Genomic DNA, 17,307 nt, shown 5'->3' on the forward strand with positions numbered 1-17,307 from the left:
TGTTTATCTTTAGAATTGTTTTCTGAAAAGTTCCTGCTTTGGGCCATGTGGCCTGGCCATTGCTTATTTAGTTATATACATTATTTTCCTGCCACACTTTAATTAATATATCCTGTTAGATGCTCCTTGAAGTTTAATTACATTCTGTTAATTAGGCCACGTCCTTTTGCAGATTGTGAACCTGTGCTCAGCCAATGCGAGCAGAGGGGCAGGGCCTGCTGGTTTAGGTATATAAAGGGAACAGTCTGCCTACTATGTGTGCTTGCTTGCCACATGAATGGCAGGTGACGCACCCTTCTGCTGAAATAAACTTTGCTGAGTTCTTTTCGAGTTGGTATACTTATTCCTATGTGACACCCCAACATCCCAAGCTATTGCTAACAAGGCTGAGAAGCATGGATGAAAACCCCAGGAAGTAAGGGCCAAATTGAACCTGTCCTTTCATTAAGATGTAACAGAAGGGATGAGGGAAACGAAGCAGGAAACACTGGCCACAACAGGAATCTTTATTAACAATTACACCAACACCTGCTGAACACGTGGCCTGTGCAGTGCTCAGTACATGCCATGCATTCAATGAGACTCTAATCACATTAGGAAAATGGTTACTTATTTGACTTTATGGGAAAGGAACTAATGCCATCCCCTTGGACAGATAAGGAAACTGAGGTACAGTAAACATGAATCACACTGAACCATGAAGCAGTAGAGCCAAGACTCAAACCCAGCCTGTAAGATTCCCCATTGTCCCCACATCAGCCTAAGGCCACCCCAGATTGTGTTCTTTTCTCCTAGTATTCCCCTTTTTGGTGGTATTGGGGTGAAGCCAGGATCTCATGTTTGTTATGCAAAGCAAGAGCTCTCCATCTGAGCAACTCTGCCAGCCCTCCTCCAGTATTTTTTAACTGTAGTAATTCACTGAAAAACATATAAAGGGCCTTAAATGTCAAAGAAAACAATTTTGCAACAGTATGTTAATGAAGATGTTCCATCTACAAATAGAAGCATCTTACCTGGCCTTTAGGCCTAGATTTCTCTTGTCAAAGCTTTTCCCTGTAATCCTAACTACTCAGGAGGCTGCAATCTGAGCATCATGATATGAAGTCAGCCAGCCTTGAAAGTTCATGGAACTCTTATCTCCAATTAACTATCAAAGAACAGGAAGTGGAGATATAATTCAAGAGGTAAAGCATTAGTCTTGAATGAAAGAGTCTACAGGACAGCACCCAAGGCCTGAGTTCAAGTCCTAGAACCAGCACACCCAAAGAAAGACTAATAAGCCCCAAATCTTTCAACCTCCGGCAGTGCTCAGTACCCCTACTTTACAAAGCCACTCTAAGATGGTCTCTATGGCCCATTCAATTTCTTTTCTTTTTCTTTTTTTGGGGGGGGTCTGTTGTGGGCTTGAACTCAGGGTCTGGGTGCTGTCCCTGAGCTTTTTTGCTAAAGGCTGGTGCTCTACCACTTTGAACCACAGCTCTACTTCCCATTTTCTGGTGGTTAATTGGAGATAAGTGTCTCATGGACATTCCTGCCTGGCCTGGCTTTGAACCATGATCCTCAGATCTCAGCCTCCTGAGTGGCTACGATTACAGACATTAGCTACCAGCGCCCAGCTCCCATCCACTCTCATTCAATCTCCAACTTAGAGAAATGAAGACAAACAAAAGCAGAAAGGTCCTTGTGTTCAAGCTACATCTCTAAACTGTAGCTGTCCCTCCAATTTCCTCCCTGGAAATCTGCCTTTTTCCTCTACACTGCAGTACTCAGGCACAAGTAGTTTTGCTGAGACAGCCCTAGTGCCTAACACAGTGTGTACAGAAGGAAGGCGTGAGCAAACACGCAGTCACCCTCAACTGATGACACATACAGACTCCATCAAAGCTGAATATCATTTATCTGAACTTGTTCAGCCTACACTGACTGTCAGTGGTTTTGCAAGCCCTGCAATACAGCAGGTATCTCAAATGCATAAAAAGATTTAAGATAGTTGGATGCTCATACTCTGCCTACTTAATAAGTAGGTATTTGCCAAGCTGTATAATATAATGGAGATGTTAAATAAGATAATGTGGATTAAAACAATAAATAGAAAAACTACATGCCTATTCAATTCTCAATACATATATTTTAGTGATAATTTAAAATCAAATCAAATTGGTTAAATTCAAATTTCTAATAAAAAGCTAATGGCAAGCCAGGCGCTGGTGGCTTATACCTGTAATCCTAGCTATTCAGGAGGCTGAGATCTAAGAATTGCAGTTCAAAGCCAGACTGGGCAGGAAAGTCTGTGAGACTCTTATCTCCAATAACTACTCAGAAAAAGCAAGAAGTGGTGCTGTGACTCAAGTGGTAGAGAGCTAGCCTTGAGAAAAAGAATCTCAGGTATAGTACGCAGGCCCTAAGTTCAAGCCTTAGGACTAGCACAAAAAAAGAAAAAGAAAAAGGAAAGGAAAGGAAAGGAAAGGAAGGAAGGAAGGAAGGAAGGAAGGAAGAAGAAAAGAAAAAAAGAGCTAATGGCATCTTATCTGATGGACTTAGAGTACAAAGAAGTTGTGGAAGAGCTATGACTTATGGAGCTGGCTGCCTGGAGTCAAACTCTAGGTATATTACTAGGTATGTAAACAAGGGATTTATCCTCCTGCTCAATTTCTTTTCTTTTTTTTGGGGGGGGGGGCTGGTCGTGGGGCCTGAACTCTGGGCCTGGGCGCTGTCCCTCAGCTCTTCAGCTCAAGGCTAGTGCTCTACCACTTGAGCCACAGTGTCACTTCCAGCTTTTTTTTTTATATGGTGCTGAGGAATCGAACCCAGAGCCTCATGCATGCAAGGCAAGCGCTCTACCACTGAGCCACCTTCCCAGCCCCTCCTGTTCAATTTCTTTAAAGACCTTCATAATAATAGCGATCACTTGTGAGGATCACTTGGGAAATGTTATATCTGTCTCTCTCCTTGTCTTCTTCTTCCCCCACACCCCCTGTGCCCCCCAGGACAGGGCCTGTTATTTTTGCTTGTTTTTTTTTTTTTTTTTTTTGCTCAAAGCCAGTACTCTACTACTTAGAGCCATTTCTGGCTTTTTGCTAGTAATCTGGAGATAAGTGCCTCATGGACTTCTTTGCTGAAGCTGATCTTCAACTTCAATCCTCAGGTCTCAGCTTCCTGAGCAGGCAGGATTACAGGTTGAGAGCCACTAACATCTGGCTTAGGTATCTCTTTTAAAAGGAAAAATGAAAGCAGTCTCAACTCCATTTTGAACATTTTCTAGGTGAAAAATGAAAGCAGTCTCAACTCCATTTTGAACATTTTCTAGGTGGAAGAGGAACCTTTCAGAAGCCGGAAAGAAATGGTTACACATAAACAAAACCATGCTATTTCACAGCATTGCCAACGGGAACATGGTAGTTTATGAAACGTGATAAAAACTCTGACACAATACTTGGAAACATTTTACATCTTTACATGTTGTGTGCGTGGTATCAGGAAATTAGTCCCAAGAATATCAGACCTACTCCAAAAGTGCACTGCTGGAGTGAAATCAGATGCCATCAGTCCCTACGGCATTCCTACCTTCTGGTGAACCGCACAGAGCTTTGGACTCTAGCTGGAGAAATGCTGTAACCAGCTGGCTGAGCCTGCTGGTGGCGGTGGCAATGGTAGGTGTCAGAGGGCAGCTACCCTGCTCAACCCAAACATTCCCCCGACCACGCTTGGTGTGGCTGGCGGTTACCTGAGCTTCCTTCCCTTCTGTTGGACCCACTGTTTCCTTAGCCTCTTAAAATACTCTTGTCCTTGACCTTGCAACCCATAAACCCAATGAATACTTCAAAGTGATGCCTAACACCACAGACAGAATTGGCCCTGTATGCATTTGGCATTTTTCTATACATCCAAATGAACAAATGATAAAGTTCTACTTATAAATAAGGCACATGAGGAAATTAGTACTACTATAAAACAGAACAATTATAACAACATGCCAGAAATAAAAGTTATTTGAAACTGGAGTTTTCACTGAGTATTTGGGACAGTAGTTAGCTGCAGGGTAACTCAACCGTAGAAAGCAAACCTGCAGATGGGCAAGGGGGTGCCTATGCTTCAACTACACATGATTAAATATACACTTCAAACATTCCAGTAATTACTGTCATCTATGTAGCCCACGGCAGGTTAGAGTACCTCCAGAGCACACTGGGGAAAGGACTGGAGTGCAGACTCATTGTGTGCTCAATTGTGCCATGTTCTCTCCTAGGTGCTGGGAGAGATGTGGGCATGAGGAATGGTTGAGGATGGGGCTCCCTCTAAGAGGTGGTGTGCTGTCCAGGAGCATGCCAGTCTCAATGTCCCCTCCAAACTCTCACACTAATACAGGGACAGGGTCTACCATCTCTGCTTGATGCATTAAGAGCAGGTAGGCCTTGCTTTAAGAACATTTATTTTCTCAATTGTTATGACTTTTTCACAGATGAGGCCAAAGGAAGCGCTATATTATATTGCCCATGGGAAATGCAGTGCACAAATGTATCAAAATGCTAGCTATCTTAATTAAATCTCTAGAAACTGTCATTAAATACCTTCTCCTCTAATGCAGCATCAAGATTTGGAGAATTCAAATGATTTAATTTTGTGGAAAACTGAGGATTTCAAGTCTCAAGACCACAGAGATGATCAAGATCATGCAGAATACAGAAACTATGCTTCCAACACTAAAGCAAGCAGGAAGAGTTTCTACAACTTCTCTACAACAGGCTGTTGAAGGAATTGCAACACAGATTGCAAGGTAGGGGGTGGGGAGGAAGTCCTCAAATGTCTGAAAGCTTTGTTTTGTAGCCATGGAAAAACAATTAAATTAGAGCAATTAAATCTATTGGTTCATTCTGCAACGAAACCAGATTGGTCAGCTCTGGAATTAAATGTAATTTTAATATAAGAGTGCAGGGAATTGTACCTTTTAGAACTAAACTGACCCCCCCCCCCAAAAAAAAGACCTTTACAAAATACAGTGTCAAGAAAGCATCACATCCTGACCTTGATAATCAGCTCCAGATCTCTGAGAGCAGGGGACATGAACACACGGACACACACAACTTAGAGCCTTACCAGGCCTCCACTAAAAAGGATGTCATGTGCTTCCACTTGAGGAAGGGCTATCCCCCCCTGCACAGGCTGGGAAACAGGACCACACAGTGACTCTTCACCAATTCACTAGGCTCTCAAGTGCACCAGCAGTTGCGACATCGTGCCATTTTCTAGCAATCTGTCAGTGTGGACTCTGAGCGTGTACACAGGCAATTGTATACACAAACAAGCAGTGTCTTTTTGTTTTTGGCTCATACCTTATGAAAGTGTTCAAGGACATCAATCTGAACCTTACCCTTATGTGGATCTAGTCCTCTTCCAGCACACTTTCAGCTCAGAAGTCCTGGGGCCACCAGATCAATCAAGACATTTGGGCCTCAGAGATCCTCAAACACTCAACAAAGAGCTACTCAGCCACTCCCCAGGCCAGCTCCTGGGCTAGCTGAGGAATACAGCAAGGTTGTATGCTCAGTGGTCTTGGTGGGAGACATACCGGCTAAAAACAACAGAAGCTTCGGAGGAGCGCCTTGGTTTGATTCACTCAATCATCAGAGCCAGACACAGTTTGCAAGTGAAATGAAAAGCTCTCAAGATTCCAGTGCCTTCTCTTTCTTTGGTGCCAGTCCTGGGGCCTGACATCTAGATGGGATTTGAGGCCATATGGTCAGACTTGCTACAAACTCTGTCCCAAGGCAATTGAATAGTGGTTTCCATCTGTTGAATGGGCACACCCCCACCAGCTCGGTGCTGTAGCTCAAGAGTGGGAAGCAGCGCAGGAAACAGTGGAATTCAAAATAGCTATAACCACTGTATCACATGAAGACTGTTCAAATAACCAGCATCTCGACAGAGCCAAGACACGGGCAGTCACTGTGTATCTGACACCATCCTGTTACCACCCAGGATCTCTTCTGATTAGCAGAGGAAGTATCCTGCCGCAAGAAGAAAAACATATTTCTGCATAATTGCCCAAGTTAAATCTGCTACTCTCACTCTGCCTGACAAACCATTCCCTGCTTATTACTTTCTATAATTTAATATATATAAGTGCTTTACTGGCAAGCTTCTCAAAAGAATAAATAATACTTAATGACTGCCTACAGTTTAATTAACTCATGATTGAACTTCTCATGAATTGCCATAAACATTAAATTATATCTTTCCTCAAAGCTGCCATGGATAGAAATCTTGTTCTGAGCTTTAACTCTCCTGCCTAAACAATTCTGAAATTTCAGCAAATTTGAATGTTGGACAGCGAGGTGAGAGAATCAACTTTAATGCCTGGTTGTAAAGTATGTTATTTTATAGAGCAAGGGCGACGTCTTAATTTAAATAAGATTGAAAATGTGTCCATGTCCGAACACCTCATTTATATTACAGCAGTCATTAAACATCACTGGGTCTCCAGCAGGCTTATTAGCATAAACTGCGTATTACTAGCAGGTTTCAAGTTTCTATTCAGGCTTCTTATCTTAGCTGCCATTTTCTGTCTGCGTGATGTTGCAAATAAATTTTCCTTTTGGCATGGCTCAGCTGTCAGGCGCCTCCGTTCTATAATGAACCCATGAATTACATCTCCCTGCTCTGCCATCGCTGGTCTCACACATCAAAATATTGTTCTTCAATTGTAATTTATAACTTAATTTAAATGTCCCTTTTTCCGTGACCTTTTTAGATCAAATGGCAGTGCATCTGGCTGTTTCTAACATACCAAAGCCTCCCTCTACAATTATGGACATTATAACTGTAGGAATAGCCTGTCTGAGGTAGCCTGCTTTCAGGCTGCATATTAAATAATTGTAGTTCATTAAAAACAATATAAGATTTCAGCATCTTCTGTTATACAAAATATGCTATTTATACATGCCAAGAAATTACCAAAACAACTCAAAGGGGAAAATAAGGTGGGGATTGGAATGGACCTTAAAATTCTTCATGCGCTTTATTATTTCAATTATTAACATAAATGAAAAGGATCTTGTCAAGATTTGTCAAAGACAAGTATTAAAAGAAAAATTCTAGCCGGGTGGTGGTGGCTCATGCCTGTAATCCTAGCTACTCACGGACTTTTGTCAAGCTGTGTTTCATGCACTCATTCTGGAAAATCGAAGATAATCATACAGAACAGGTTTTGAAAATCAGCCACCAGTGTAATATGAGTAACTATGTCTGTACATAATGAACAACAAGCAGCAAAAAAACCCCAAAACAACACATTGTTTTAGGAGAAAGTCAAAACAGATGTGGATAGCTAGGCCACATCTCACTTACAGCTGGATTTCCATAGGATGACAAAGCACTGGCAGGTTTCTCATTCCAAAGTCATTCCCACATATTACTGTGTCCACAAATGAAGGGTTCTGGGAGTTTCTATTCCAGATTCATAGGAAGAGAAGCTTTGGCTCGTCAGATTAAAAAGTAACCATTATAAATGCTGGCATCTCATCTGAGTCCATGTGAGTGACTGAGACCTAATGCCGATGCTCTTTGCATTCGGACCACTTGCCTATCTTGAGGCTCTGTGTGACACTGTCTTCACAAAACACAAACACCACAAGAGCCTGGTACCAGAAATACAGGTGTGAGTATTCTGCAGACTTGAGGACTAAACATGATAGGGTACCTGGCTGTGGATCCAATGAAAAACTTAGCTCTGTGTTTGGCATGAACCAAGAGCTGAGATTATCTCTGGGACTAGGAACTACTTCCTGGGAAGGGACTGGAAGGGACTGGAAGCCACACTGGAGAGGAGCAAAAGACACAGACTTTAGCTTAAAATCAAGAAGAGCCTCCATTAGCCTCGTGTTGACCTTAGGAAGTGCACTGACCCATTAAATTAGAACACAGACCTTGACATCCCACAAGTGCCCTAAAGGCATGAACTGCAGTCATCAACACAGGATGGGAGACAGGAATGAGATGGAAACAACAGAGATCTTGACAACTGGTTGGGAACCTGGAGTCTTTTTTTCCCTATTTTTTCTTTTTGGTGATACTGGGACTCAATGTATGACTTGAGTCATACATTGTGTGCTTGTAAGGCAGGTGCTCTCCTTCTTAAGCTATGATGCTAGCTAAAGGCCATTGAAATGTATGTGTGTGCACATGCACGTGCGCTGGTCCTGGACACTGTCCCTGAGCTCTTGTGCTCAAGGCTAGCACTCTACTATTTGAGCCACAGTTCTACTTCTGGTTTTTTGGAGGTTAATTGGAGATCAGAGTCTCACCAACTTTTCTGCCTGGCCTGGCTTTGAACTGTGACCTCAGCCTCCTGAGTAGCTAGGATCATAGACATGTATCACCAACACACAATCATAGGGATTTTTTTTTTGTGTGTGTGTAAAATGGTACAAGGACTTGAACTCAGGCCTCTCACTCACTCGGCAGGCCCAGGACTGTTTGAGTCAACCTTCCAGTTTGTTTATGTATGTATTTATTTTTGAGACAGGGTCTCACTATGTAGCTGCTGCTGGCCTCAAACTTACGATCCTTCTGTCATAAACACTGAGACACTACAATTAACTCTAGAGAAAAAAAAAAAAAATATATATATATATTTTTTTCCCCCTCTGGTTGGTCGTGGGGCTTGAAATCTGGGCCTGGGCACTGTCCCTCAGCTATTCAGCTCAAGGCTAGCGCTCTACCACTTGAGCCACAGCACCACTTCCAGTTTTCTGGTGGTTAATTGGAAGGAAGAATCTCCTGGACATTCTTGCCCGGGCTGGCTCTGAACTGCGATCCTAAGATCTCAGCCTCCTGAAGTAGCTAGGATGACAGGCGTGAGCCACTGGTGGCCAGCTTAAAGAATTTTTTTTTTTTTGGAGGGGGTCCGGTTGTGGGGCCTGAACTCTGGGCCTGGGCGCTGTCCCTCAGCTCTTCAGCTCAAGGCTAGCGCTCTACCACTTGAGCCACAGCCCACTTCCGGCCTTTTTTTTTCTGCTTATGTAGTGCTGAGGAATCGAACCCAGGGCCTCATGCATGCAAGGCAAGTGCTCTACCAACTGAGCCACTTTCCCATCCCTTAAAGAAATTTTTGAGTCTAACAAAACCAGGAACCTCAGGGGTGTGAGTTAACAAGCTGTTCTAGGAAAAGACATTTCGTTAGCTATAAGAGATGGAGCCATAAAGTAAGTTTTAAAACCTGCCAATATTTTATATCCCCCTCATTTTATAGAGTTTTTAAAAGACAAAATATTACAGGATATTCTGAAGTAATAAATGGAATAACATTAACTCATTAATTAAAGAAGAAAACATAGCCATTGACTTAGGCCAAATTCTCCATTTCAAACTGCCTATGGCACTTAGTCACTTCACTTAGACCACAGGATTCCAGCTGTCTTAATTTCCGAGGCTTTGTAATTTTCAAAGCTAGAAGTTTATGCTATAGATCCTCACAAAAATTATGGATAATTAGTCACTTACACAGCTAACTGTTGATAAAATTTTGGTACCTTTTCTGGGTGGGAGACTTGCCACAGGGCCTGGGCTTTTGTGCTCAAGGCTGGTGCTCTACCACTTGGGCCACAGCTCCACTTCCAGCTTTTTGGTGGTTAACTGGAGATAAGAGTCTCATGAACTTTCCTGCAGCTGGCTGTGTGACTCTTTAAACTATAAACTTTCCTGAGCTGGCTTTAAACTGCGATCCTCAGATCCCCAGCCTCCTCAGTAGCTAGAATTACAAGCATGAGACACTGGCACTCAGCTAACATTTCTGTTTCTAAGAAATTACTGCACTTCTTATAAACAAATCGTTGCTTTTGTTCTTGGTGTATGAGTTCAGGCACAGAACACAAAGGAAGCAGGTGTGGTGAGGGCCAAGGCTGAGTGCCAACTGCTTCAAAGGGAGGGGAGGCCTCTTCAGAATGCAGCGACTGAATCTGCTGAGTAAGAACACTTGGCTGTGATACAGAATGAGTGTAACTTTGTCCACCAGGAGAAGAGCTACTGGCAGGTTCATGAATCCAGACTGTTTATGTGGCTTTCCTGAATGATAATTATTTGTCAGCTAAGAAAGACCTATGTCTGGCTACCAGTGGAAAGTCAATCACATTTTTACTTCCTCTAGCATCCTCACAGCCTTGAAATCAAAGAACAAAATGTAACGTGAAACTGGGCAGAAGGCTGCAGTGTAACAGCAAAACCACAGTAATCCATCTCAAGTGGGTACAAATGGATCTACTGAGAAATGCTAATTGATCTAGGGAAAGGTTTTACTTTTCATAGATAAGTGAAGAAAAGCACCACACAGGGTCAGTGACTTATGACTGTCATTTCAGCCACATGGGAGGCTACGATCAGGAGATTCGATGCTCTCCACCAGCCCAGGCCAAAAAAGTTCACAAGACTCTATCTCAACAGAAAAGGTTCGGTATGTGGTGCATGCCTGTCGTTTAAGTTACAACAAGAAAAATAAATAGAAAGATCATGGTCCAAATCATCTTGGGCAAAAAGTGAAGGCCTTTGCTCAAAAATAACCAGAGGTGCGGGTACCCATGGCTCACAATTATAATCCTTGCTACTCAGGAGGCTGAGAATCATGGTTTGAAGCCAGCCTGGGCAGAAAAGTCCATGAGATTCTTATCTCCAATTAGCCACTAGAAAACCAGAAGTGGCTCTGTGGTTCAAAGAGGTAGAATGTTATTAGCCTTCAGTGAAAAAGCTCAAGGAGGGACAGTGCCTAGGCCCTGAGTTCAAGTTGTAGGACTGACACACACAAGAGGAAGGTATACTGGAGACATGGTTCATGTGGTACATGCGCTTAGCAAGTGTTCAGCCCTGAGTTCAAATCTCAATACCCCCAGAAAAATAAAAACATAAAGTGCACCTACCTTATGTATTTATATACACATAAAAATTTAAACTTGGGGCCAGGCACCAGTGGCTCATGCCTGTAATTCTAGCTACTTAGGAGGCTGAGATCTGAGGGTCCAGGTTCAAAGCCAGCCTGGGGAAGGAAAGTCTGTGAAATTCTTATCTCCAATAAACTCTCAGAAAAAGCCACAAGTGGTACTGTGGCTCAAGTGGTAGAATGCTAGCCTTGAGCACAGAGAGGCTCAGGCACAGTGTTCAGGCCCTGAGTTCAAGGCCCTCGGCCTGGCCAAAAAAAAAAAAAAAAAAAAAAGGTAAACTTGACGACAAGTGAGGCCAATTCCTTATAAACAGCCTTCTTGGGAATGCCAAGAAAATATGCAGCTTGGAGGTTTGCCATTCAGTTAGAAATTCTTTACACATTTCTCCCTGTCCAGTCTTCTAGGTTCTTAGAAAGGACTGGAAATGTGATTTAGCTTCTACTAAAAGGTAAAAAGCTTAGTAGCTTAAGAAACATCTATAGCCAGGTGCTGGTGACTCATACCTAGAATCTTAGCTACCCAGGAGGCTGAGATCTGAGTATCATGGTTCAAAGCCAGCCTGGGAAGGAAAGTCCGTGAGACTCATCTTCAATAAACCACTTAAAAAAGCAAAAGTGGTGCTGTGGCCCCAAGTGGTGGAATGTTAATCTTGAGCAAAAGAGCTCAGGGAAAGCGCCCAGACCCAAATTTCAAAGCCCCATGACTGACTAAAGAAAGAAACATCTAGGGTAGGTGATAGTGGCTCATGCCTATAATCCTAGTTATTCAGAAGATTGAGACCTGAGATTAAGGTTTAAAAAACCACCCTGGGAAGGAAAGCCTATGAGACTTACACCACCAAAAAGTAGAAAGTGAAACTGTGGCTCAAATAAGCACCAGCCTATAGTGCAAAAGTTGAGCTCCAGTGCCCAGGCCAAGACACAGACACAGACACAGACACACAGACACACAGACACAGACACACAGACACAGACACACAGACACAGACACACAGACAGAGACACACAGACAGACAGACAGACAGACACACACACACATACACACACCCTTTCTCTTCCTTTCTCTTCCTTTCCTTTTTTTTTGGTGCTGGTCCTGGGGCTTGAACCCAAGGACTGGAGCTACCACTCTGTCACTAGAGCCCCAACTCCACTTCCAGCTTTTTTGGTAATCAACTGGAGGTAATTGTCTCATAGACTTTCTTGTCCAGGTTGGCTTCAAAGTGCAATCCTCAGGCCTGGGCAGGTCCCACAGACATGTAGTAAGCTCTGGAATATGTTATAAAATGTTAGTATGTATACTATTTGTCCTTCCATATGTTTCGAGCATTCATTTTATTTTGCTGCCAGTACTGGGGTTTAGACTCAGGGCTTCACATGCTACTTCCTTGGCATCTCTTGCTCCCAGCTCTCAAGTTGAGCCATTCCTCTGGTCTGGTATTTTGTGGATTAACTGGCTTTAAGGAGTCTTTAACAGGCTTCTCTGCCTGGGCTGGCTTTGAACTTAAATCTTTCAGTATCTGCTTCCCCCCCACCAGGGGGAGGGGTGGTCAGTTGTGGGGCACTGTCAGGGCCTGGGCACTGTCCCAGGCTAATCTTTTCACTTGAAGCTAGCACTCTGGCACCTCCAGTTTTCTGGTGGTTAATTGGAGGTAAGAGTCTCACGGACTTTCCTGCCTGGGCTGGCTATGAACTATGATCTTCAGATCTCAGCCTCCTCCTAAATAGCTAGGATTCCAGGCGTGAACCACCAGTGTCCGGCTAATCTGTTTTTAAAATGCTATTACCTTGAACTTCAGAATGAAAGTGAGTTTGGGCCCAAAGCCACAAACACTAGTAAATTTATCTTTCTTTCTTTCCTTCCTTCCTTTCTTTTCTTTTTTTTTTGCTAGTCCTGGGGCTTGAATTCAGGGCCTGGGCACTGTCCCTGAGCTTCTTTTGCTCAAGGCTAGTGCTCTACCACTTGAGCCACAGCAATACTTCCAGCCTTTTCTGTTTATGTGATGCTGAAGAATCAAACCCATGGCTTCATGGATGCTAGGCAAATACTCTACTAAGCCACATTCCCAGCCAACATTGGTAAATTTCTTTATTTTGGTCGGTAGTGGGGCTTGAACTCTGGGCCTGGGCGCTGTCCCTCAGCTTTTCAGCTCAAAGCAAGCACTCTACCACTTGAGCTACAGCGCCACTTCCAGTTTTCTGGTGGTTTATTGGAGATAGGAGTCTCACGGTCTCTCCTGCCCGGGCTGGCTTTGAACCGCGATCCTCAGATCTCAGCCTCCTGAGTAGCTAGGATTACAGGCATGAGCCACCAGTGCCCGGCTCAACATTGGTAAATTTCTAAACAGTTTTCAAAACCAAAGATTAAATGTTTCTAATTGGCCAAAACACCATAAAATAAAAATGCAAATTTATCTATAATTTTGTTGAAAATCAGTTGCAAAAGTCTTGGTTTTATTAGGAAACCTCAACTGCATGGCTTCCTTCTACATTTTCTCTAATGCAGTAAAAAACAATACAACATGCAGCAGACATCCATAAATAAAACAATAGCAACAGGGTTTATAAAGATTGATTTATATGAGCTGCTGTTTAGAAATTCATTGGATTTCTGTAATAGGAAGTCATATATAGCATATTAATTTCTCTCATTATTCTTTTCAACCTATAACCAAAATATCATGAAGGGGAAAAATAACCCAAACCCTACTTTTTTTTTTGGGGGGGGGTCTGGTTGTGGGGCCTGAACTCTGGGCCTGGGCACTGTCCCTTAGCATTTCAGCTCCAGGGTAGCACTCTACCACTTGAATCACAGCGCCACTTCCGGCTTTTTTCTTTTTGCTTGTGTGGTGCTGAGCAATCGAACCCAGGGCCTCAAGCATGCAAGGCAAGCGCTCTACCACTGAGCCACCTTCCCAGCCCCCAAACCCTACTTTAACCCAAGTCATCAAACAGTAACCATTTAATACTGCCTCATCTGAGCAGAGAACAATGTAGGGGGAAGCATCCAAGGGAAGGGGTGGGCGTGGCTGATCATCAGGAGGATCTTGAACACATACTTCCTTCAAATTGTGAAGAAAGTCCGCAGTCCCCTCTTCCCCCATGAAGCTGCCTTTGGGAGATAAGAAATCCCCACATTCACTTACTCCCCCAAGTTCTGCAAAGGGTTCCAAACCTGGAGGCTTTAGTGAAGTCAAGATGAATAGCAGAGCCTCCCCTCAAATAGACTTACTTCATTAGAATAAAAGAGACAGACTACTTAGCTGCATATCCTGCCATGGGACTTTAATAACATCAATGTCCCCAGTGTTGGGGTATGACTCAGAAACAAAGACTGATACTCAATGCTGAACAAATTTTGGTAGTTGTAGATCACAGGTAGAAAACCATTAAGCTAGTAGACGCTTTGAATCTTTTGTTGAAGGAGATGTGGACTTACATAAATAAGAAAACAAATACACACTCTCTTGGAGATGTAAAAAGCTAAATTCGAATGTCTAACAGCCATCCGTATTTCAGGGAATAAAGCTGTCCAGCCTGAGGTAAAATCTCCACTATGTGATTATAAATTTTTCTTAAAGTATATACATATAGTGGTGGTGATAAAAGATAAGCATAAAAATGATAATAAATTACTAAGGACAAAAATTCAAAAAAAGTTTAATTTCATTAGGAAACAAGAAAAATACTTGAGGGCTAAGAAAAAAAAATCAGTATTAGTTTAGTAAAACCCTTAAAATTGGTGATAAAATCAGTTATATAAGATTCCATTTCTGGAAGCTAGGAAAAAAATGTTGGATTAAACCCCTGAATAGGTATTAAAAATATACTTTAAAAAAGAGGGAAAAAATTAAATTTCTTTTCCCTCAAGAGGTGGGGAGGAACAAAGCCCTGGGGTTTGAACTTGGGAGTCTCATGCTATCTAGGAAGGCATTTTACTGCTTGAGCCCTAGCCCCAAACTCTAGCTATCTCTCAAGACTGAACATTGCTACCAATCTTTATTAAGGTCAATCAAGAAGAAACAATGTTAAGAATGAAAAGAGGGGGGCACCAGTGGCTCACATGGCACTGGTGGCTCATGCCTATAATCCTTGCTACTCAGGAGGCTGAGATCTGAGGATCACAGTTTAAAGCCAGCCCGGGCAGGAAAGTCCATGAGACTCTTATCTCCAATAAACCACCAGAAAACTGGAAGCAGCTCTGTGGCTCAAGTGGTAGAGTACTAGCCTTGAGCTGAAGAGCTGAGGGACAGCGCCCAGGCCCAGAGTTCAGGCCCCAACCAACCAAAAAAAAAAGATAATGCATGAATGAAGTGATACATTGGGCTGGTGGAGGATGTTCAAGTGGTAGAGTGCCTGCCTAGCAAGCTCAAGGCTGTAAACTCAATCCCAACATAGTGACACACGAAGAAATATAAACTATGGATAGGCTTATGTCCACCTGCAATTTAAAAAATACCCACCAATATTCAGATTGTGATGTCTGTGCCTTAAAGAATAATAAACATCCTTCCTACAGTTAGCAACAACAAATGCATTACAAACTTAAAAAACAGTATTACTCTGATGTCAAATCAGACAAAGACTTAATTTAAAAGTGAAGAATAAGCCAGGTGCCAGTGGCTCACACCTGTAATCCAAAAAGGCCAGAAGCAAAGCTGTGGCTCAAGTGGTAGAACACTAGCCTTGAGCATAAAAGCTCAGGGACATCACCCAGGCCCTGAGTGCAAGCCCCAGTGCTGGCAAAAAACAAAAATGGAAAAAATAGTAGGATGTCAGTGGCTCACGCCTGTAATCCTAGCTACTCACTCAGGAGATCTAAGGTAGAGGTTTCAAGTTAGTAGGGCAGAAACAAAAGGAAAAAAACTGACAAAATTCAATGTGCATTCTCAGCCTAATTTTAAAAATCAGCAATAAGTATACATAACACTAACAGTGAATGTTTAGCCAGACCAGAAAAGAGACAAAGACAGCCTCTCCTCGCTGCTTTCTACTGTAATCAGGAGGCTCAGGGCAGTATAATAAAGCATGAAAAAGAAATCAAACACACAGACCAGCAGGGGAAAACACATCTGCACATTCCACGACTGTGCACAGAGAAAAACAGAAGGAACCAACCAGAAAGCTACCAGGACTCAGGGACTTGGCAGACCAAAGAATACAAAGTCAACAGGTTGGAGGCAATCAAAATAAACATAAACTCCTACAAGATTTTCCATTTTTCACTTTTCATTCAGCAGCCAGTGCAATAGAGAAGCACGAAAGCTAAAACAGTGCTAAGTGATTTCCATGGCTGCCGAATCAAGCACACACAAGCACTACAGTCCTTCAGTGGTTGAATGTGCCAGGATTACAGAACACAAGATTGTTGAGCCATCTTGGGTGGCCCATACAGGAAGAAGTGCCACTCCTTCCCAAGGAGCTTGCCACAAAGGACAATGGGCAATAGTAGCCAGAACTATTTCTGTATACAATTATTTTCCACAAAATCAATCTCTCAATCTCTCTCTCTCTCTCTCGGCTTGAACTCGGGCCTATGCACTGTCCCTGAGCTTCTTTTGCTCAAGGCTAGCACTCTACCATCTACCATTTGAGCCATAACTCCACTTGGGCGTTTTCTGTGTATGTGGTACTGAGGAATCAAACTTGGGCTTCATGCATGCTAGGCAACCACTCTACCATTAAGTCATATTCCCAGCCTCTACAAAACCTTTGAAGGGTTTAGAATGAGAATCAGAATGGGCTGCCAAAAAATGCAATATAGTTAAAATCTTCTTTTTCAAAACTCAACCAACTAGCTGGGCGCTTGTGGCTTACACCTGTAATCATAACTACTCAGGAGGCAGAGAGCTGAGGATCCAGGTTCCAAGCCAGCCTGGGAAGGAAAGGCCATGAAACTCTTATCTACAATAAACCACCAGAAAGTGGGGCTGTGGCTCAAGTGGTAGAGTGCTCGCCTTGAACTGAAAAGCTGAGGGACAGTGCTCAGGCCCAGAGTTCAAGCCCATGACCCACAAAAAAAAAAAAAAAACCCACAAAAAAAACCCAAAAAACAAAAAACACCACCACCAACGAACTAGCTGCACTGTCATTAAAAAATCCCTGGGCTAATTTTGAGACCCTGTCCTCAGATCTTAGTCTCCTGAGTAGCTAGGATTACAGGCATGAGCCACTAGTGCTGTCACCAGCGTAGAGCAACATTCAAATTTTTGTTTAAAAATTTTATGAGCTGGGTGCTGGTGGCTCATGCCTATAACCCTCGCTTCTTAGGAGGCTGAGATCTGAGGACAGGAACTGAAAGTTAGCCCAGGACAAGAAATTCTGTGAGATTCTTATCTCCAATTAACCACCCAATTAGCCAGAAGTGGAGCTATGGCTCAAGTGGT

At 42.9% G+C, this 17,307-nt stretch overlaps 1 protein-coding gene across 1 annotated transcript in view; it reads right to left on the bottom strand.

The window, feature by feature from the left end:
• Nucleotides 1-17,307, bottom strand: part of LOC105997307 (arginine-glutamic acid dipeptide repeats protein-like) — a 294,981-nt gene that overhangs the window by 1,030 nt on the left and 276,644 nt on the right. The gene's annotated exons all lie outside the window — the stretch shown is intronic.

The sequence above is a fragment of the Dipodomys ordii genome, unplaced genomic scaffold (assembly GCF_000151885.1).
Source record: "Dipodomys ordii isolate 6190 unplaced genomic scaffold, Dord_2.0 Scaffold6, whole genome shotgun sequence".
NCBI lineage: Eukaryota > Metazoa > Chordata > Mammalia > Rodentia > Heteromyidae > Dipodomys > Dipodomys ordii.